Source organism: Thermobia domestica, chromosome 6 (assembly GCF_964235325.1).
Source record: "Thermobia domestica chromosome 6, izTheDome1.hap1.1, whole genome shotgun sequence".
Taxonomy (NCBI): domain Eukaryota; kingdom Metazoa; phylum Arthropoda; class Insecta; order Zygentoma; family Lepismatidae; genus Thermobia; species Thermobia domestica.
This window is the reverse complement of record NC_137459.1, coordinates 231,403,236-231,427,537: the sequence shown is the minus strand read 5'-3', so window position 1 is coordinate 231,427,537 and position 24,302 is coordinate 231,403,236. Positions and strand designations below refer to the sequence as shown.

General features: G+C 35.9%; 1 protein-coding gene across 4 annotated transcripts in view; it reads right to left on the bottom strand.

Annotated features, from left to right (window-relative positions):
• The window catches only part of vri (nuclear factor interleukin-3-regulated vrille), a 1,376,222-nt gene that overhangs the window by 1,196,351 nt on the left and 155,569 nt on the right, over positions 1-24,302 (bottom strand). For all 4 annotated transcript variants that reach the window (XR_014131906.1, XM_081762650.1, XM_081762656.1 and 1 more), the window contains exon 2: positions 22,087-22,159. The gene's annotated coding sequence lies outside the window, so the exon portion shown is untranslated. The remainder of the gene's footprint in view (positions 1-22,086; positions 22,160-24,302) is intronic.

Genomic DNA, 24,302 nt, shown 5'->3' with positions numbered 1-24,302 from the left:
GGGCACGAAATGTTTACTTGTGAGTAAAAGAGAATCACTATTATTTGACGAAGTTGATTGAAACCCTTTGCATGTCATGATGTAGATAGCACTTACTGAGGGGTCATGTTATTGGGCCATACATCTTTGGTGAGCCAGTAAACCATTAGGCAAGTCATTAGTCCAAAAAAGTCATACAAGCAACGAAGTTTGTAAGAACATTCTATAAAACTATTTGATTCAAATCATATGAATTCCCAAAAATAAAAGTTGTGTTCAAGTCACGATGTTGGAAAATGGCTGAACTCCGAACGGTTTCGAAAAGAATCGTAGGTTGGGGTTTTAGCATATATAACATGCACACTAATTGGTTGATTGGCACAAATTTTTCTTCCTTGGAATCCCATTAAAATAGGCTTTTATACGATGAATAGCAGTTGCCGGTAGTACCTAGTAAAGGAAAGGAACGGCGGAATATTTGTAAGCAGCAGAAAATTTGTTTTATTCGATTTTTCGCCTGAAATGTGGCACACTGCATGGAAATCAAGCACCCCAAAATTGTGAAAGTATACTAACACATACTAAAGATATCCTGTAAGTTACACATTATTTTAACGAAAACCAAAGAAATTATGATTTGTATATGTTATGCATGTCTTATGCACCCGTTTGATCAGAATAAAACAGACAATGAATTGGTGTACGGCTGTTGTTTCTAGTGTTATGGAAGTAATGGAGGAGTACGGATGTTTCTAGTGTTATGGAACACAGGGAAGTAGTGGAGGAAATTTTCGGAAACTTCAACCGAAAACTCCTTTTTTTTAAAAAAAAATTATTCCTGTTATAGAAAGGCAACATTGCATGAGAAACAAGACCAGAATATTCTATATATACACTAATAGATATTAAACAAATGATATGTCAATCCAACAACAATTAGGATCATCAAAATAGTTGATTAATCACTGTGTCAGAGTACAAGAAATAAACATTGAAATGGCTGATTAAGATGATTTAACGTCATTTTTTATTTTTATTTCAAGATTGTGTAAGATTTTATTATAACGCTTTCTACATTTCTCAAATGACCACTATTATAAAAAAAAACTAGGTAAATTTGTAGGTTATTAGTTTTTTATGTAACCAATCTTGGTTGCACAAACGAGCTGTGACAAGATAATACAGACTGGTTCATATCATAGGTTAATCTGCTGATTTTCTAAAGTTTCTCTTTAATACTGTCTTTCAAATAATCATCAGTGACTTCGCTTCTACTGTATTGTGCACAGGACACTATTAGTGCAGCAGATTTCAGGGGGCCAGATACCAAGTTTTGTCGCTGTTTTGCTGTTTAAGAGAAGTACATTTGTTAGCAGGCTACGAAAATATAATGATAAGGCTTCTTTTTAAACGTAAGATAATTGTGGCTGCGTTTGTTTACGTACTAGAGAAGAAATCAGAACTGTATTTGTGTTCGTAGACACTTGCTTCACTGCGTGGTACGGCCCCTGACCCGCAACCTATGAGAATATTTTCAAAAACTATATTTCCTACATAAAATCACATTGTGGAGTAATACGTTCGGTGGTGTTGATGGATATCTAACCAATCCCACCATAAAGAGTTGTGAACAGCAAATGAGAGCTAGTAAGAATACATCTAGTAACATGCATATATATAAAATTCAAACTCTTGACAAATAAGTGGACAAAGTGTTTTCTCTGTGTGCAAGAACAGAGACAATTCATAGATATTCTATCAAGTCACTTCCAAGAATCAAACACAAATGGTTAGGAACCCGAATCTGATACAATCAATCTCATTGTCTCAATAGCCATAGATAAAGTAAATATCGGGTATAATGTGTGAATAACCAGGATATTGATCTGCTTGTTTTTCTTACTGAAAAGCCATCTCTATCTGACAAAAGATATTTAAAAGCTATATTGAAGTAACTTTATTATTCCCAATAGTAATTTTATGGTTTTCTTTGTCAGTTCCATATATTTGTTTAAATTCACTGACTTTTACAGTTCTATGTAATGTTCAGGTTTCTATACTAAATTTTCTACGATTTTTTTAAATTTGTCTTAGTAATATTATTTTAGTTTCTTATTTGAGAGTAATATGGCTGCTAGCTGTTCAGAGTGTAAATTCGCTTCAGATAAGCGTAATGTTAAGCACTTCAATAAGAGCATTTCTTTCGTTGTCTTTTAAAATAAAATACTTTCACTTTTCTTTACTGTATTATTAAGGTTCATGATTTTAATTCCTTCAACACATCATAGCTTGTTCATATCTTCTTCATACCTTGCTCATATCTTGTTTAGCAAACATATATTATAATCTTTTTATTAGAAAATTCCGCTTTTCGGTTGCAAGTGAAGTTCCTTATTTTTTTGACACTTTCATTTCTCAAGAACTTCCGTCGAATGTACAAATCCTTGTTTTCTTTACCACTGACCTGTGGAAATTATTTTTGTCTTTTTATTGACTATCTGTTGAAATTCAGAGCTCTCCTTAGTAACAGCTTTATATCAGTGGCGGCCGGTGAATGCTGGTCTCGGGTATTGCAATACAAACGATCGGGGACAGAAGATAGAAACTGAATTCATTAACTAATGAACATAGATTTAGACGCACATACTATGTGATATGTGAAAACAAATACAATTATGGCCAGAAACTAAATATGAGAACATTTTATCCAATTACTCATCTTATATTAATAGAAAATATATTCTCCTCCTTCTTATTGAAGCAAATTTTCTATTACAAACTCATTAAAATCTGGTATTTCCATTATCTGCTCTTTTTCGATAAATGCCAATACTGATAACGTTTCTTGAAATATTAAATTTTATTCAATGTGCAGAAAACACCTTTCTCCTTCTACTGATGTCATAGGCACAGTTAGTATCAATTTCAGAAGATTTGTAGATTCACTAAATGATTTTCCTAGATTATTCCAAACAATTAATTCTAGCAAACCCACATCCCTGACAGTGATCGAAAATTTATCTACAGCGTAGACTGAAAACAGTTCGTGGCAGAGATTAGTGTTTATATATATATATATATATATATATATATATATATATATATATATAGGGTGTCAATGAACTATACCGACAAACTTTAAAAGGTGATTCCTTACATCAATATAAGAGAAAAAGTTCATATGGACCTATGGCGAAAAGTCCATAGTTTCAGAGCTATGGCTGTCCAAAAACGCGAAAGAGCCAAATTTCAAGAGGTCCAATTTCGAATTCGAGAAACTGTAGATGGTGGTCCTTATCAGTGTAAAGGAAGACACGTTTACACAATCCAAAAGTGCATATTTCGTTAATTTTCAATAGGTGTACAGGGCATTCATTATAGGGTCTAATTCTCACCTATGATCTCAATAGAGTTTTCGGATATACCTTGCTTTCAATGAGTGTTCAAAGTAGGCATATGTTAATCCCTGACAACAATGGACATCCAGTACTTCGGAGGGAAGTCGGAAGTGTTAGGAACCAGCAGCTTCATGTTTTCCTTGTTCGGAATAAACTGTGATGCGATGTATTTCATCATGGTTTATTTCACGTTTTCTTCACTTATAAGCGTGAAAGAAACCATTGCAGCATACGTTCTCCCGAGTACGAGGGACCGTGCTGCTGACGATTCTTAATACTTCCGAGATCGCGCCAAAGGATACCATGTTAACTGCTATCAAGGCTTATCGTTTGCCTATCTTAGACCAATCATAAAAATCAGAGCATATTTCAAAATTTGGTTAATGGCATGTCTGGGAATTTCACCCTATACGGAATACTCGATACACCCACTGAATATTAATGAAATATGCATTTTTGGATTGAGTATGCGTGACTTTCTTTACGCTGATAAGGACCACCATCCACAGGTTCTCGCATTCGAAATAAAGCCTCTTGAAATTTGTCTTTTTCGCTATTTTGGACAGTCCTAGCTCTGAAACTATGCACTTTTCCCCACAGGTTCATATGAACTTTTTTCTTATTTTGATGTAAGGAATCGCCTCTTCAAGTTTGTCGGTATAGTTCATTAACACCTTTTAGAATATATATATTAGGTGTCCCTTATTTTGGGTAATTTCGTGTTGCGATACACACACACCCCGAATGTATTCTATGCGACCATAAACACGTATTAGTGAAGTAGCAGTTCTCTACGAAAAAGTTAAACCGTGCCGACTTGAAATGGCGTTTCCACATTATAATATAGTTTATAATTTTCAACCGTGATAACGGAAAAACTAAAAGAGACAGAGAAACGAAACTTTGCACGAAGCAACTAGGGAAAGGGCGACATCTGTTCGTGTATTGACAAACAGTACCTGATAAAATGTTGCGAACCCAAGACAAAGTTGTGTTTTTGTAAATGGAATGACCTAAATTGAATATCATCATTGGAAGCAGGAATGAAAATAAAGACAAAAGAGATTGTAAAGACAGATCAGTGTTGCAAACCTTTTGACAAATAACGTGAAATAAGTGTTGGCGCACAGAAGGAGTGGGGTAATAACGTTTTGTACACCTTAAATCAGATATTGACAATAATTGTTTGCGTTGACTAAGTCCGGAAGCATCCGCTTAACAGTGTTGCCATCAACAGAAGAGAAAAACTGAGTTTGGAAGATATACAATAACTTGGAAAAGGTCACTAGTGCTGTATGCTTTAAAACCTATAATGGAAGGCGGTAGAGCGTGAGGAGTAGAACCGTGGTTATGTGAGATCGATAACTGACCGAGATGTACGTTATCTTGTAAAAGCTGACAAGTAAAGTTCGTGAAAGGCTGCAACGCTGCACAGCAGGTTGGAATCACAACAACCTGGTTAAAATATGAAAACAGCGTGCAATTTGCATGAGCTTATGTACTCGTGGGTTTTTGATGACGCTGATAACCATGATGAAATCAAGAGCAAAAAGGCCGCTGCTGTGCAGCGTTGCCATCTTTTTGAAAACTTAGTTCTCTGCTTTAACAAGATACCGAATATATATATGTCAGTACGTGAGTTATCATTTTGTTTTAAAACAAAACATTTTTTATCATGAGTCACATTAGCACACAGTGACAATTTATATTATGACGGAACATACTATGAGCTTTATTAGAAAAAGTGCACACACTCGATAATTATTACGTAGTAAGATTTCAATAGATCCAGTGCTTAATCGTACCGTGTATGAAGATATGAAATATGAATTGTTTTCAACAGGCGCGGATCCAAGGGGAAGGTTATAGGGGCTATAGCTCAGGTATACACTGGATAAAATGGATTTCAATCCTACTTTATTTACACTGTATAATATTGAAAACTATGGTTTAGTCCATATCTTGATCATATTCTCTTTCTGCGGTATTAATATGTGGTCAGAATTTGCTGTTCTAGAAACCTCAAGTTCATACGCGATAAAATAGTATTTCTGCATTATGCACCTTTTAAAATTATTTTCAATATTTGTATGTATCTTCAGACAAATTCTCCTCGAAAAGTTTGCTTTATTGGATACTGTATTTCTGACGATGCTTCCATTATCAATAAGTGTTGTAGTTTTATTTAACATAGAATTGCATACGACAAAACAGTTTAAAACTTTCTCATTGTCTTAACTTTTCTTGAGTTGATTTTGAGTTTAACGTCCTTTTCAGCGAGGCTATATGAGACGTGGACTTACTAATTAGCGTCGATTCTGAACCACATGAACTCCCACCGGGAATCGAAACTGGGTATTCCATGCTTTAACTTTACTTTAATTTGGACTCGAACGCTCTGAAGCGGATTTAAGAGGGTGAACTTGGTACCCCTGAGACTTTCTATGAATGATTTTAGTAATTATTTTAATTTTACTTTTGAAAATGTGTAGGCATTTCGCTTTTTAAAAATTTCCTTCAATTATACGTAGTCGGTGTTGAACACATGTTTCATTTTTATACGTGGCAATAGTAACTTCCATTGTCCTCTCTCTTCTACATTTAGACAGAGAAATATTGCTTTTAATAACTGGCTAATTACGATTTTTATCAATAAAGAGTACCTGTCCTACTAACTCTGGTATCGATTTCGTGCTAAGCAGGGATAAAGTGAATCTGAAAAGATAAGTAGCGGCATGACGTCACGCCGTCCCCCATGCCTATCTTTGCCCATTGTATTTATTTATGAACTGGGGGATGTCGTACACATTTTTTGGAGGTGAGGGACGGCGTCCCCCGCGTTCCCAAGCACTTTCACCGCTCCTGCTAAGTATTAATTGCTGTGAGGACTAACGAAAACTATTATGTTATAATAATAATAATAATAATAATAATAATAATAATAATAATAATAATAATACCACTACTATTACTACTACCACTACTAATAACAATAATAAAAGGATCTAAATGATAAAGAGTTTTCAACTTTCTATTACAATTCCTGTGGGCTTCCGTGAATCTGGATATACTGTTTTTATAAGGAATAAAGAGGCTTCAAATAACAACGATTTGTATAAAAGCGAAAAGCCTCATCAGTAGTTTTACAAAGAACTAAGCAACTGACAACTGACCTTGTGTCTGTTTTTAACACAATGTCACAAGGAACAGAAGCCACGCCTACGGGTAACTTCCTTTTCTGTCTGAGGGCAGCTTCAGTACTAAAATTAAGACTTCCATTCTGTCAATATATTGTGTAGCTATCAGTCTTTCACACAGGTTCTTTGCAACAAGTTAATCAAACCACGTTGTTGTGGACAGTGGCGGGGAAAGACTGCAACCTTTACGCAGGCTGAATTTTACAAGAAAGGTTTTGTTCATCGGATAGGAAACTAAGTCCATCGTACAGAAGCGAAAAAAAAATTTCATGAAAGCAGGAAAATAAAAAATGAACATCCAACCCCGCTTAGAAGCTACATTGGCACGTTTCGAATCAGCTTATTTCCTTTGCGATGTTTTGCCTTCAGACGATCGACTAGGTAGATAGAAGAGTCAAGAAAGAAAGAAAGGAAATGATATGCTTATTTCATGGAGATATGCTTGCTTCTTGGCCTTAAGTGTTTGAAAACCAAAACTGTTCTGAATATCTATTTTGTTCTTTCCATAATAAGAATAAGCGGAAATGTTAATTCTCATATATAGTAGGGGTAAAACTGCGGGGGAATGCGGAGGACATGGTCCCTTCACTTCCAGAAAATATCTGTGGCATCCCTCCACTTTCTAAAAATTTACAATGGGCACAGATAGGCACGGTGGGCGGCGTGCCTCATGCCTCCTCATACCTTTCGAGACCCAATTTTACCCATGGTACATAGGAAGAAAGAAAGAAAAATATATTTCACACAAATAACAAAATAAAATACTCTGCTTAACTTCGCTCTGGCTTTTTGTGTTTGGAAATTGTTCAGAATGTTTTTACTAACTCCAATATAAAAATGGTTTTTACTAACTACATTCCGCCTCCCATAGTGTACCTACAGCGTAGTCATTGTTGCCTTTATTCATTAACATTTGTTGCTGCATGTTCCATATAACATTCCCTCCTACACGTTTTCAGTGTAAATTGTTCACATTTCTTCACGTTTCAATCATTTCCTTTGTGTCCCCTCTGGCGCCGCCACTGTTTCGCCATCAATTATGCATAATTGAATTCTTCGGATGGGATTTCCTTTGATATGTTTTGACCCGACATTCGTATTTCTCTCCGTTCTTGCAATATTGCAAATTGCCGCCTCGGAAGGTGACATTTCAGATGCCTCTAGCGTCCAAACGAAGCCGCACTCACCCAATGTTTATATGACATTTTTTGCTTCTTTTTACCTGTAGATTTACCTCTCAAATTTTCCATCATTGGTGCACGACCAACCTGTATTTGACCTTTAACAAGGATGGTCAGTAGTTTTGCGACATGCAGTAGTTGATGACCTAGTACTAATTGCGGAAACAGTACCTCAATACGTTTCTCCGTTTACAATTTATTCAGGTTTAAATATTTGACCTTTGACCTCGATGGTCGGTAATTTTGGGACATGTAGTGCTACGTGAGTGCTTGTGTAATTTCGGCAATGTTACATAAGGGTTGAGAAAAAGTTATACTACTTTATTAGCTCTGCTATGTTACATGGAGTTTGCGAAAATACGCCATAATTTTGTTCGTTATCTCGATGTAATCTCTCATTAGAATATGTGTTCGTAGTCGTAAGTAATGCTATTTTAAAATAGGGGTTGAGAAAATATATCATAAAAGAGAACGAGTACACCCCTATTATGTTAGTAGCCTTTCTTATGTAAGTTTTGCTATGTCACATAAGGGTTTGATATACACCATAGTTGTGTTTGTAATCTCTGCGATGTAGCGTTTCTTATGTAATTTCTGCTATGTTGCATAGGGGTTGATAAAAGGTACATCTCTGCTAGAGTTTAAAAATTAGTCAGTCATACTCTTATTAGCTCTGCTATGTTATAAAGGTGCTGCAAAAGAGAACGAGACATGGTCGTAGACTTGTGTTCGTATTCTCTGCTATGTTAAAATAGTAGTCGTAAAAGAGTACACACCCACTGGTTTTTGAATAGGGGGTCATAAAAGAGAACGAGTACACAGCCCGATACCCTCTTTTCACCATTCAAAAAGGGGCCATAAAAGAGTACAAAAATTTACTAGATCTAATTACAAAAAAATCTGATATCTGGTTACAAAAACTGCACCAAGTGACCCCACTCTACTGAAAAGGTTATGATTATACATAATATGGGATCGAGAAGTATCTTCGCACTCTTCGAGCTATACTTGCCCTGAATGATAACATGGTATATTTGATATCTTAAGACATCTTTTGAGGGTTGCCATCTATATCTTCTTATCTTGTGCTGATTTAACCAAGTATTTCCAATTACTGTGAATTGTGTTTACGAAAATTGGCCAGTCCCTTTTCTCTTTCTTTTCTTTCGTCTGAACCAAATGTTCCTACGACTCTGCCTTCTTATTCTTCTCTCACGACAGCATTGAAATATCTAATTACACTTATGCATCCCTATTTCCCCTATAAATCTTAACCCTTACATGTATGATTTATGTTCTCATTGACATGTAATGATTATTTTTTTTCTTCCAAATTGTTCTTGATGTACTATGACATGTACAACCGAAAATTTTGAAATTTGATATTTTCTCAGCAGAATTTAATTATTAACTTTATCTGTCCACTTGAATGGACTTCTTGCGTTTTGGATAAGCTAATCATTTTTGAATTGTGACACAAAGTTTGCAAAATTACACTAAAAAATAAATGGGATAAACATTATATTGTAGAAAACTTGCCAAAGTGATTTTGGTACAAGTAATAAGAGTTAAAAGTCAACATATTCAACAAAATCGTACATGTAACTACTACTCCATGCCTTTATCAAAATTTTCACCCCAAGCTTTCGGATTGGTGGGTATGCATTCGTTTATGTTACGTCTACCATTGAATGGCATGATTTGTCCTCAATGCTTTCATACTCTTCATCATTCACAGCAAATTCGAATCTCTCCTTCAGTTTATTCAGTACATATCCTAACTTATAAAATCTGTCGTTCGCATTTCGAGGCTGTGAATTATCATATAAATGTAGATATCTCCATATGAGGTCAAACCGGTTTACTGACATTAAGTCAGCTACAACTTTACAACTTAAAACTTCATCTTAAGACTGACACTGTCATGTTCCTTGGCATTTTGATTCGCATACAGATTGTTCTGGAACAATGTCATTTACAACGTACTCTGTAAATAACTACGAAAACAAATCAATTTGTTCATTTCCTGTAATACTTACATTGTTAATTTTAAGAAATGAAGAAATATTCTGAGAAACCTTATTGCCATATTTTGACCACCACAGTTTTGCTTGTTGTCGTCTTTGGTTCCTTCTATTCAGGGGAGGATCTTCAGTTTCTTTTCTTCACTCACTCATGCTGATTCACTTCTGTCATCCACAATATACTGAGTATCATATGTTCAAGGCAGTTTGTGCGTACAGGTATACATGTTTCTGATTTCAGTTTGATTTCAGGAAAGATGGTCTTTTTTGGAGGTGTTCTGAACCACAGGCGTACGCAAGGGGGGAGCTGATGGGGCTACAGCGCTTCCCCCCCGTAATTTTGAGAAATCATAATGTTTAGATTAAAGTAGTAAAAAAGACTCTAAAAAACCTTAAAAAAAGAAAGAAAATCGAGAAAATGCAGTCTTTCCCGAAAGAGAACTGCAATTTTCTTTCGCATTAGTGAAGAAAAGATATATACATAGACTATATTTTAATTTGGAGAATTAGACGCTCTCAGATTTTGGAAAGGATATGCACACTATTAACTGAAGTCAATTCTTTAATTTTATAAAACTGAAATAAACGAACAACGTAATATAAGTTACATTCGAGTTTCATTGATATATTCGCGGAGAATTATCCTGCCCCGGAGGAGAAGCAAGCAGGTAAATAAGTTATATTAAACTTATATTGCTCAACAAAAGGTGCGTCTGTTTCAAGGCGAAATAATACTTTGAGAAATGGCCTGCACCAGGAGCGCACAGAGATGGAGGAACGAGGGGAACTTTTGCCCCTTCCTGATTTATACGATTTCCTTACATTTTCAGGGATTTCAGGAGAAGATTGCATACTTTACAAGGCTTCCCCCATGGAAAATCCTTCCCCCTTAGAAATCTATTGCAGACGCTCATGGCCTACACAGTGATGTGATCTCGTGTCATAGTTGGAGAACCCATAACTATATGCTACTTCCGAGATAATTGATGTCACAACAATACCTTGTTTGCTTTGTTTCCAGTTTTACGTCCCTTATCACTTTCTAGCACCGAGGTCTGCAGCTAAAAGTGACAACCCAGCTACTACTCGGGTTTTTATTCGTTTTTAGCTCGCAGGGGAATTTGAACCCTCCAATAAATAGTTTGTATATTTTGAAATAGCCAACGTGAGATAGAGATATATGGCCATGCGTTGGCTATTTCCACTTTCCCGGTGATGAAGTTGTTAACTAACTACATTAAAATCATTTCAAAATTTGTCATGGTTTTGGATATCTTACCGTGCTCCATACTACCTTAAGCTACAATGTTACAACACAGCAAAATTATTATTATTATTATTATTATTATTAAATGATCTAGTTGAAAGGTAGCTATTCTGAAGCAATGACATTAATGGAATAGCTACTGTATCTTATTCTTTCTTGACTACGGAAAGTTGTGTTTTTACTGTGCAAGTAAAATGTTTATTCCATTAAAAAAACAGAGAAAAATTGTTTTCTGTTTATCAAAGGAAAATAAACAGCTGCATATGATAACGATAGTATAGCTTTAAATATTCGTCTCATTCTAGATGGTGACTTCGAAAAAGAGGACAGTGCCCGAAGGCTGTTCGGCACACGAGGTGTATCATTGATAATGGTCTTGAATTGCGGAATTTGGTTACGGGAAATTCATTCCCGTTAGTCCTTCCCTTGAAGAAGACGACATTGTCTTCCCGTTTCGCGCGAATGATCGCAAGCTATAATTCTCTCTTCATGTGATGAAAGCTCACCTTCTCATTGGTCGATTCTCATTTTGTTGCAATCTTGGGCTTATCTGCTTCTATTATCTAGAACGTTCCAGAAGTGAGTACGAGAGGGAAACGTCAGGGAGAGTTTTAAAATCTTTGTTTAAATACTGTCTTGTGATTGAAGAATTCTCGTGGAGGATCAGCCTAAGAAAAATCTTTGCAAAAGAAACCAGAAAGGAAAAAGAGTTACAGGTAAGTTGAATAAAAGTGTTGTTACATTAAATTATGAATGATGATGGGCGCCCGCAGAATATTTTCTCTGCAGTGGGCTGTGTAAATTGAAATGTGTTTACGAAACATTTACATCTCCTATATGTTTACCTGTATGGTTAGGTGGTCCTTATACGTGGTCCATGTCTTCCTTCCCGGTTTTGACAGCTCACCAAAGATGGAAATATACAAGTCGGCTTCATCCAGCAAATATGGATAGAATTTGAGAAAGCGCTTTACACGATCCAACTAATTTATCATCCAACTTTTTTATTCGAGTATCTTTTCTGAATCTGAATTAGGGGTACACCATCAATTACGTGTTAAAGACAGAGACGTAGCCAAGGAAGGCCCAGGGGGTCTGTACCCCCCTCCGAAATTTATGGAAGTTGTAAAAATAAGGCCTAAACTTGCGTTTTCCTTCCAAATTTTTCCGGGGAGGACCTCCTCGAAATAAACTTCTAGCCAATGGACCCCCCGAAACCAAATCCTGGCTACGTCGCTGGTTAAAGATCATAATAGGTTCTGCAAATATTTAAGAATGTACTAAAATCAGTGGAGTTGTTATTATTCATTGCTTTTTTCATGGAACCCATCTTTTGGAGGAAATTCGGCTCAGTGCTTCGAACACAGCTGCTTGCAAGAGTAGTTATATTAACACTGTAGGGTGGCCCCGCGAGGCGTAGTCGCTAACGCTCTCGCCTTTAGTGCGAGCGGTCCCGGGTTCGATTCCCGGTGTGATCACTCGGTCGGAAAGGTGTAACAGCTTTTTCAGGTCAGCCATCCTGAGTTCTTCTCCGTTTTCCTCACTCCCCCCAGGCAAATGCCGGGATGGTACCTCACATATAGGTCCCAGGCCGCTTACTTCCCCCACCCATTTCTTTCTTCCTTCCCCTTCATCGGATTGTGTGATCGCCGAGAGATGTCATCCCTCAATCGTTACGGCCTTAAGGCCGTAGATGCCGAAGTGCTCATAAATTGCATCAATTGAATCAACGAACACTATACGAGCCACACAAACGTGGTTCAAAAAAGCTTTCGAAATTTTCATAAACCAGCAGGAGTTTCGATAATCCTGAAGAACAGTTCCCTCAACCAAGTGTTCGCGCCTAGCACTTTTGTAGATAAGCTTTAAAAAGTGAATTCTTCAGATCAATTTTGGTCTTAATAATTAGAATAGTTCAAAAAACACGAATTCACTTTATGAAGCTCTCATAGAATAGAAGGGGGGGAGTTGGTATGGGAAACTGTTCTTAAGGATTTCTGGAGTTTCTAGTCATGCAAGTACAGAAGTGAACCCAATAAAAAAAATTACCTTGTACATGTATTTTTCTAGCTTCAGGTGCAACAACGATACATTATTTACAGTCTTATTAATTCCTTATACATGTATTTTCCTACCGTGTGATTATATGTCATTACAGTACATTTGTATATTATATTTTTAAACAACATTTAACTTTATACCTATATAAACTTGAACGGCCTCTTTCGCGTATGCAACTAGCATTTCACTACTTCTTGGTTGGGTAAATAAATGAAAGGGTGTTGCAAAAAATAAATAAATAAATAAATAAATAAAATAAATTGATGAATTAATTTTGTAGACAACGTTATTTTCAGTTTTAAGGTGTTGTTTAGAGAGAACATTATTCTCCTTTCCTTTTCAAAACTTTCAAAGAGATTCTCCTGCCTCCCCTTAGCTAGTGGCTGGCACGCGCATCTTTGGTGCACGCTGTCCAGGGTTTCATTCCCGGTGGGGGCACTCTTGGAACGCAGTGGTTTGAAACCCAACTTTAAATTGTAGGTGCCGTACTATATAGCCCCGTTGTTTACATAGGACGTTAATTCAATAAAACAGAGATTCTGTTCGAGATAGTGATAGTTAGCTGTCTCCATTATGCAATTAGGTTTTAGCTTTTAACTCTATTCATTATGACTCTGGAAATTATCAGAAAACTTAAATAATAGACTTCTGACCAGAGTAATACACTTTTATTACAAAAACTAAAATAATACAACAGCTGGGCTATTAAGAACGGGAGCTATAGTATAAAGCGGACTCCAAACTATTGCACTCAAAGTACCCTTATCGGGAATCAAACCCAGGACCACGCGCACCAAAAATGAGCGCGCTAGCCATCGATTAATTGGAGGTTTAGCTTTTGAAGCATAAGAAGGATATTGAAAATGCCATATACTGTGTGCAGAACAATTTTGTTTTTATGGCAATTTTTAATGCGTAGGTAAGCGAACTGGTGACATTATTTCGTGTGCGTAATCCTAGTTATATCCCTATTTAGTTATTATAACAGTTATGGTAAGTATTAATGGTTTTACATGGTCGATGTTAAGCAGTTTTAAAACCCTGAAAAAATACTTAGTGAAATACTATTTCGGTTGTTAACGAATTAGTCTATTTTGTAAGAAATAGAGAATGGCCCGTTTGGATTGCATTGGCCTTATATGGCGGCGTACATGGATTTTTCCAACCGATAAATATGTTATAGATACGTTATTAGAATCAAATTTTATTTTTGATATCAGTGTCTCGAGATACTTCTTCATGTGTCTATCTTATATTTTATTTTATTTTTTTTATTTTTCAGATGAAGAGAACAATCCTGGCTTATTTTACTCCACGCAAGAAGGGAAATACTGGAGACGAACCTGGCACTTCTTCAAGATCAGACTTCGCTGTAGATGAGCTGGCCCTTCTTTAAGATCAGACTTCGCTGGAGATGAAGCTGGCATATCAAGATCAGACTTTGCGTGTGATATACCAGTCATTTCTCCAAAATCAGACTTTGCGTGTGATGAACTTGTCACTTCTGCAAGTTAGGACTTAGCTGGTGATGATTCTGGTACTTCCACAATGGACTTCACTCACGATGAATGTAGCTTCTCCGCAAGATCAGAAGCTATTGGGTTGGTGATACACCCATTTATGACGGGCCTTGTTCAATTTCTATAGGAATCAGAGTACACGTTCATTCTTCAGTAAACAATATATCAAATTTCATTAACGTTGAACTCAACAATATGGAAAAATTGGACAAATTGAAGCATCTTTGGACACCACCTTTGAGCCACCAGTTTCCGACTGAAGATTCTAGGGGCTTCAAGCGTCATTTTCAAAGAAAATGGCTGGACAAGTATAAGTGGCTTGCCTACTCGAAGATAAAAAGTGGATTGTATTGTAAAAGTTATGTATTTTTAGATAAAGGAAACGTTGGTAAGGGTTCTCATCAAAGAGTTGGCCTCTTCATATCCAAGCCCTTTTACAATTTGAAAAAAGCTTTAGAATCACTTAGAAATCATCAATCTCTGCAGTACCATAAAGATGCAGTTCTCACTGAAAGGACTTTGTTTAGACTTCGCAGAAAAGAAGAAAGTACCAATCGACCAGGTACTAGATGTAAAAAGGAAGAAAGTTATTGAAGATAATCGGCTAAGGTTGAATGGGATAATGGAGACAGTGAGACTATGTGGCATGCAAAACATTCCTCTACGAGGACATTCCGATGCAGGACGTATATCCCTCATTATACCTGTCAATAACGATGGAAATTTCCGCACCCTTTTAAGATATCGGGTTAACGGAGGTGACCTACTACTCATAGAACAACTCGAGTGCAAGAAACTCAATGTACACAAGTCCAAGAATAAAAAATGAATTGATTGAGTCTTTTGGGAGCCTTATTCAAAATAAGATTATAGAAGGAGTGTGTCAGGGCCTTTTTACAGTGTTAGCTGACGAAACAACAGACATTTCTCAAGTTGAACAATTTTCATTGTGCCTCAGATATATTACTGAATCCAAAGCCTTTGCTATAAAAGAGGACTTTCTTTCTTTTGTGCCTGTTTACGATGTCACGGGTCAAGGTTTAGCGAGAACATTGCAAGAAAAACTCATAGAACACGGGTTTGATTTACCCTATATGAGAGGTGAAGGCTATGATGGAGCATCTACCATGAGAGGCGAATTCACAGGTGTCCAAGCTATTTTAAAGAAATCCGTTCCAAAAGCAATATACACCCATTGTGTGAGTCATTGCTTAAGGTTGTGTATATCTGATAAGTTTAAAGTTCAGGCTGTTCGAAATGCTATAGGCATGATATCAGAGACGTGTTCATTTTTTCGAGCCAGTGCAAAGCGTACCTCCATTTTAAAACAAAAAAAATAAAGAATTGAAACCAGACTGTGATAATACAAGAATGAAAACACTTTTTGAAACGAGATGGTGTGATAGGCATGATGCTGTATTACTTTTTAAAGAAATGCTTATACCAATTGTTTCAGCTCTTGAGTACCTTAACCAACTATCTGGTGAACATTCGAAGAAAGCATTATTATTTTTAAATAGCATTGGAACACCGTCCTTCATTCCAGCTCTGATTGTCACATCAAAATTGTTGGGACTGACCTACAATCTTTCAAAATACCTTCAAACAAAAGGCATCGATTTAGGTAGTGCATTAGAAAAAGTAAAAATGACAAGAGAAGTTATACATGATTTGGCACAAAATGCTGATTCTTAGTTTCACAAACTGTTCAAAGATTCTCTGGAACTTGCATCTCATATAAATGTTGAAATAACAATTCCAAGAACAGCTGGTCTCCAAAAGAATCGAGCCAATCCACCTTGTAAAGACCCGGAAACATATTATAGTGTGACACTTTTTTTCACCATGCTTAGACGACATGATTTCTTCTCTAGATGAAAGGTTCTTATCTCACCAGGATGCTGTGTCATCTCCTCTGTATCTCATATCAACTAACTGTGATGTGACATTTGATAAAGTTCGACAAGCATTTGAATTCTATAGAGACGACTTGACTGACTCTTACGATGAAGTACTTTTGGGAGAGTGCGATTTATGGAGACAAAAGTGGCAATCAGAAGAAAAACTTGGAAGTGTTCTCGCCGCATTAGGCAAATGCGATGAAAATATTTTCCTAAATATAAGCATACTATTAAAAATACTTGTTGTATTTCCTGTTTCTACAGCTTCAGTTGAACGAAGCTTTTAGAAACTAAAATTAATTAAAACATATTTGAGGAGCACAACAAGTGAAAATAGATTGAATGGAATTGCGTTACTCTTTATTCATAGAGACTTGGCTTTAGAAATCACAAATGATCATGTCATCGACCATTTTGCTGGATCTGGGAACGCAAGACGTTTGCAATTCGCTTTATAAAACCTGTGTATAAATTACGAGTATTTTATATAAAAGGTTATTGTTTTCTACAGTCCTCTTCCTACAAGAGCTTACATTATCTATTACGATACTTTGACCAATTGCCTTCGTTATATACACTACTATAGATATAGAAATAAATTATACTAATGGAAAGAGGATTTTGTTTAAATAAAAAAATAACTTTTGTTTTAGATTAATCTCGGTATTGTAGTAAAATAATTTAACTTTTAAGTGCACAGTTGTTTTTGGTAGATAAATGTTAAATGGAATTATCACTTTATACAGTTACATTTTTTGTGAGGCATCGATGTTCTCGTTCTGAAAGGATGTAGCAAATATGCCGAATATACTAAATATTTTATTGTTAAGGCTACTTGGTTTCTTTCCTAAATTAAAAAAAAAAAAAAGTTGCACATCAACAGGTAAAAATATTTTCAGGGGGATTCATGCAAGCTGCGACTAAAGTAGAAAATGTAATATTATACTAATTGCTCTTAAAATTATGCTAATTTTGTAAGAAAAAAAAAGCCCGAAGACATTTCTGTGTATGTCCCTGCGCACCAGGAATGTGTGTCATATCTCCAGCGATTTATCCCAACTTACTGTGTCATTTTATTTGACAAAAGTTCATTTAGCTACTGTATGTACTATATTCTTCACAACTGATTTCAGCCCCCGCCCCCCCGAAAATAAATCCTGCGTACGCTACTGTTCTGAACATACCAGTTTTGTCTGCCATAACGAATTGGAGTCAAGTGTAGTGACATCAACTGGAAATCGAACCCAGATTTCACACATATATTAGTCAGAAGTCTTGAAGAGCCTCATTGGTTGCCATAGAGCTAATAATTATATTTTTGTGAGTGGCAAGCACAACTTTTTGCAAAACCAATCATATCTTCAATAGATCCATGAAGTCCGCTACAATGGATAGATTGTTGCACGCAAATCATATATTTAAGATATTTCAGAAGATCTCGCCACGCCTCTTTAATACCTGTTTCAAGTATGCACCGACGACGTCACACCATTGCTTTCAGAGTTTCCCGGTAGGTGGCAGAAAAATTTAGATCGTCAGGCCACCCAGATAACTTCTATTGAAAAAGAATGCACTTGGGTTGCGGGTAGAGAGTTCCGACAGAACACAATCGTAATCAATCAGCAGTGTCCACTGTAGCGGATGTTATGCACGAAAGGGTTAATATCGTAACTCTATCATCCAGTGTTTAAAGTGACATCAGATGAGGTGACGGTACAAAACAAATATGACCACTTAGAGCAGCAATTTTGACAGAATCCTTAAGAGCATCATTTTTGACGTGAAAAATCTATAGAAAAACATACACAGAGAGGGAGAGAGAGAGAGAATGCGGACAAATATGTAAATATTTTATTCCCCATTATCATCAGCCTAAGAGAAATAAATATTTTTTTAAAAGGTATTTAGTGAATATTGTTTTCCATTGTATTTGTGTTTTCTTTTCGCCTCGTTTTCAAGGCTCTGTAGACACACTCGTCTCGTCTCTAGTATCTAGTTTTTAATGATTCTTTCCAATCTCATTTCCATTTTCAAAAGCTTCTGGTCTCATTTTTACTCGTGGTCAACACTAATTTTCTTATAATTGAAAACGCACTGTCCAGACAATGTGAAAAGAATAATTTTGAATTTAGAAATGAGTCTTGTCAATGACAGGAGAAGATCCAGGTTAAACATTTTAGGTGGGCGGTACGGCAGAATTTTTTGAGGGAGGGGGGAATTGCTCGCACAAATATTGAAAAAAATCAAAAGCACAAGTTCTGCCATTGAATAGGGTGATAAGGAACTGTTATTTACTTTCAAAACATCAGCAACGAAATCTTTGATAGTACAAACAAATTTGATGACTCAATGCTACGTCGTACTTATTTCTATGTGTAAAACCCGTTTTTTTCCTACACGCAAATTATAATTTAAATCAGTTATTTTTACCAGTATGCCATACCGACCGATTTTCTAACCTTCGGATGCATAACCGGCTCATACCGCCTCACTTTAAGCACTGCTATCATCAGTAAATTCTACTTTCACTACCTTATCTTTTAAACGCTTACCAAAAATTATTTCATCAGCATTTTTCATTACGTGAGTAAAACATTTTATATCATTTGCTGTTCAACTTCCCAATACCTTCCTCTCTATCAAATCTAGGTTATTTTGTCTCATTTCTTCTTTTATATTTTGTAATTTCCCTCTCTGTAACATGTTGCGTACGTTCCCATGTTTCTATCCTAAACCTTTTCCTCTTGCCTGTCTTCTTTTCTCTATCTTTTTCGCATTGTTACGCTCTTGTCTAATAGTCCTTCCCAAAATATCCCTCTTCCGTAGATTTGAATAGGGGAATATTTTACCTCTGGAACAATATTTTGACCTACGAAGAACATCATACATATCGCCCCTCTCGAGACAGAGAGGCGTATCTATTTTTTTTTTCAACTTTTCCAGGAGACAAGTTTAAAGATGTTATCATAAGCTTATTTTATCATGTTCTTTAAAAATTAATTTGATCTCGTAAGTTACATACCTGACGCGAAGGATATCAAACCAATTAAAAAAAGACGATAGAATAAATAGAGAAAATGTTTAAACTTGTCTCCTGGAAAAGTTAACAAAACAAGATACGTTCTTTTGTCTCGAGAGGGACGATATGTCTGCTATTAGTAAACTGGAGAAAAAATAGAGTGGTAGTTTCCCATTGCCTTTCACCCCACAATATCCCAGGCGTTAAAGTCACCTTGACCATGCCTGGGACTAACGTCCAAGTTGCCGTACCAATTACTATGACTTCCGCCAATTTCGCTACTGGAGAACTGCTGCCTCCCCCAGAGCACTCTTCGTCTGGCTACTTCATATAGACCAATTCGGTAGGGATGGTCCTTCTGATAGTAAACTACCGCCGGTATAATTCTAAATTTCACTGTAGCACGCAGTCCTCTCCACGAGATATGTAAATGTTTTAGCAAAGTAAGTATAAAATGAGTTTCAATTTTATGTGACCAATTCCCGTCAAATTGGAAATGATCTATAAATGACGTCACGCAATATATTACTTGTCAGGGAGAGAAGAAAGAGTTAGAGAGACTAGTATCAGTGTTTCTTCCAGGCATACTTCCATGTTGGATGCGAATAAACCTACCCCAAACAGCGTTCTTGTGCAGATTATTCCTTTACTAATAGTGCCTCAGTGCAGGTTTTCATATTTTGATTTGTCCTCCGCCCCCGGACAAAACCATTGGAAAAAAGCCTCTCCAGCATTGAGGCTGTAGCTGCCCACTAGATAAGTTTATGAATATATAAAAAAAGTTTCAGTAAGATGAGGCATTATTGCAAGTTATAACCATTTGGATACGTACATTGGTTTCTTCCCTTGATTAGGGCATGGGTACCATGATATATTTCCTTGAAAGTTTTGGGAATTGTACATTAATCCACTCTTAAATTTTAGAAATTGTCAAAACTAAAAAATGGTAAATTGTTTCTAGGACCAAGGTATATACTTCAGTAAATATTACATGAACCATATTTCCTCTACGGGTTAAAATATTGCCAAAAATTAAAATTTGGGAAGTTTGTAACCTAACTTATCTTCTAAGTTGTGATTTTATTGTAACGTATGGCCATATTGATGAATATAGGGTTTCAATTTGATTATGAGTGACGTGAGTACTTTGAGACACTCATCTCAAATTTCGGGAGGGCTACGTTTAACCCACTCTTAAATTTAGGAATTGTCAAACAAAAACGTTTGATAAATGTTCTCTAGGACTTGGGGACATACTTTTGTAAATTTGCATTATCACGCTCATCCCTTACATGGGTGAAAAACTTCGAAAATTTAAGTTTAGGGAATTGTAACCTCATCTGAGATGAATACTTTATTATATCATATTATCATAAGAATCATTAAGGACATAGTCTAGGGTCATTGGTGAAAAGTTATTTTTATTGGTCAAATTGGTTGTTCCCCATCTCTAGCTCCAAATTTTGGAATGGAAATTTGATACATTATTGTAATCTATTGATATACACTGACAATTTCACACCCTGAACGTTACAATTGCAGTTATGATACATAATCTAACCGGTGAAAAAATTTAGAACTTGAAACCTAATAGGTAATTATCAAAACTGATTAATATGCAACAATAACAACTGCGTAAAATCTGATGCATTTTCGCTTTCGGGTACAAGAAAGTGATTTAGATCTTTCTTAAGTTTGATGAAATTTACTTGAAGGTGGTTTTGGGAAAATCCATTTCCGAACGATTTCCAAAAAAAAAAATGGGATGTAACTACAGTATTCTGATACTAGAAAGTAATTTATATCCTTCGATTTTACCAAAAATTGTTCTGCAGCGACTACATAGCATATTTCTTTCTGGAACTGAGATTAACAATTTCCATGGAATAAAGTGATTCACAATTTCGGCGTGCAAGACCAAGACTGAACTAGATGTTAATCTCTGGAGATTTCGTTGCTATTGCGAATTAGTTAAAACAATTTTCAGTTTTGGGGTGCAAGTAACGGATTTCATACTGTCCTGTGTTAGGGAAAGTCATTTAGAACATTTTCCAAGCGTTTTATGAAATTTTACAGAATTCAAATTTGCATTAACGAGTACCCAGTTCTAAAACCAAAACTGTTGAATAATGTTCAAATATTGTATACTAATCTTATCCGTTTCCGGGCGGAAAAGAGGTACTTCTATAGTATTGTGTGGGTTATTTAAAATGACATGGTATACAAAACCAAGAAGAACATTGGACTGTGCCTGACTATTTTAATAAATTACGAAGTTTAATGAATCATTACAAAGAGGTAAGGTTGAAACGATTTGAAGCATCATAATTTTTACTAAAAAGTGGAAGTTTTATTATGTTACGCATGCTTGATTAAAATGTATTTAAAAACTCACTGTGTACAGGAATGGAGTTTTACTCTCTTTTGTTCATAAAACTCCTCCTTTATTCCTCTGCCTCATTGCATATCTTAGAGGAAATAAACATTATTTGATTCCTTACACTAAAATCAGTATGAATTTCACTAAGCATGATCTTACCTTTACTTTGCACGAATATCCACTGTGAATTCTTTCTTCATCGGAAACACAGTTCGTAGTCGCACAAATTAATCTGCAAATATAGGAAAAGCAACGTCATCAACTTTACTTATAATATAATACAATTCCTAAAGATTACTTCTTAATCATATATGCTATTATTATTTTACTGAAAGTGACTACATGTATATTGCAGGTGTTAGTGTGCTTACCTTCGCTATTATAACGAATAGTCGTTACAACATCGAGAATACCTTTATGAATATTCTTGTATATTGTTGTGCAGTCTCTGGCATGCGTTTTCTTGTAAGGGAGCTCAAATGTTATAGAACACTCAGAAAAGTATGAGAAAGATTATGTGTTTGATCCTGCTTTGTGGTCTATCAATGAAAACACACGAGAGCAAGTTATAAAAAAGGGAATAAATCCAGACATTTCAACGTTAGATTTTAGCCGCTCTAAAAGATTAATTGGGGGCAACATTGCTACTTAACCCAGACTTTTTTTTAACACCACTTTGATCAACGGACAGAAAGTTAAACGATTTTACCTTATGTACTCCGAAAGTTCCGGAAAACTTTTTTGTATACCATGCCAACTTTTCGGTGGGATTTCAAAATTAGCTAAAGAGGGCTTCGGTGACTGGAAACACAAAAATGATAGTTTAACAAGCCATGAGAGTTCGGCAGACCATAAATCATGCATCTTAGTAATGAAAAAAGAATGAACATTGTAGGAAGAATTCATTCTAAGCTCCTAACTCAAATTGAGGATGAAACCAGTTACTCGAGAAATGTTTTCAAACAAGTAGTTGCTGTTGTGAGATCCCTAGCTGCTGTTGGTCTACCTTTAAGAGGGCATTATGAGAAATTTGGGTCAACACGCAACTGAGAAAATTTTATAATGTGTATAGAGTTAATAGCCGAATTTGACCCCTTCTTAGCGACCCATGTTTCTAAGTATGGCAATCCAGGTCAAGGTCACATCTCATACTTGTCCTCCACCACATAAAAGGAATTTCTTACACTGATGAGCCGGAAAGTCACGGAAGAAATAATAAGTGAAGTAAAAGAAGCAAAATATTTTTCATTAGTAATATATTCTACACCATATATTTCCGATATTGATCAACTGAACGTAATAATTAGATGCGTTCACGGGAATGGTATTCCTGTAGAAAGATTCTTCTGTTATTCTATGTAATGTAGGCCATAAAGCAGATGAGTTTTTCAGTGCTGTTAAGATGTTCTCGATAAATATGGTATTGATATAAAAAAAAAACCTGCAGGGGGCAGTCGTATGACAATGAATCCAACATGTCTGGAGAGTACACTGGACTGCAAGCCAGAATACGTGAGACAACGCCGACAGCAATGTATGTGCCTTGCAGTGCTCCTTCGATGAATTTAGTCGGTAAGCATTCAACCAGTAATTGCAAATAAAGTAGAGATTTTTTCATGCTTCTTAATAACCTGTATAATTTTTTCTCATGCTCTACCAAAAGGTGGGAAGTACATACGACATGTCTTGGCAAGAAAAACAACTTACGTCTAAAATCCTTGTCAAATACTCGTTCTGCAATGTATGACGCTTGTAAGGCGTTAAATGAAGATTGGGATGAAGTAATAGATAAGAATAGAATAAGAATAGCACTTACAATTATTTCGAATGACTAATGGGAAAAGGCAATTACACGAAGTGGTTAGAAACGACTTTCCTGTCAATTCTGTGGAGAGATTTGTTGACCAGGTTTAACGCATCAAGTAAAAAGCTACAGTCACCTGAAACTGACCTATCAACTGTATCAGTCTTATATGGATCATTATCAGAGTACATACAAAGTATAAGAAGAGACTGACATGTACGAAACTGGAGCGTTGACAAAGTCGAAAGTGACTCACTATGAGGATGAAGCATAGAGGAAAAAGAGACGAAAAGTTCAAGTAGATGAAACTTGAGAAGGAGAATAGAGTTTATCGGCAGAGGAAACTTCCGAATCAATACTTTCAATGTAATAATGAACACATTAAGTAATGAAATGGAAAAAGAAAAACTGTATACGATGACCTCAACACGTTGTTTGGATTTTTAATTAGTGCCGGCAAAGAAGACCTTGACGAAATCATACTAGTGCAACAAAGCAAGAAGTTATGTGCTTTTTACGATAAAGATCTACCAAGTCCAAAAAATATATATTCAAACTTTATCAATTTGTA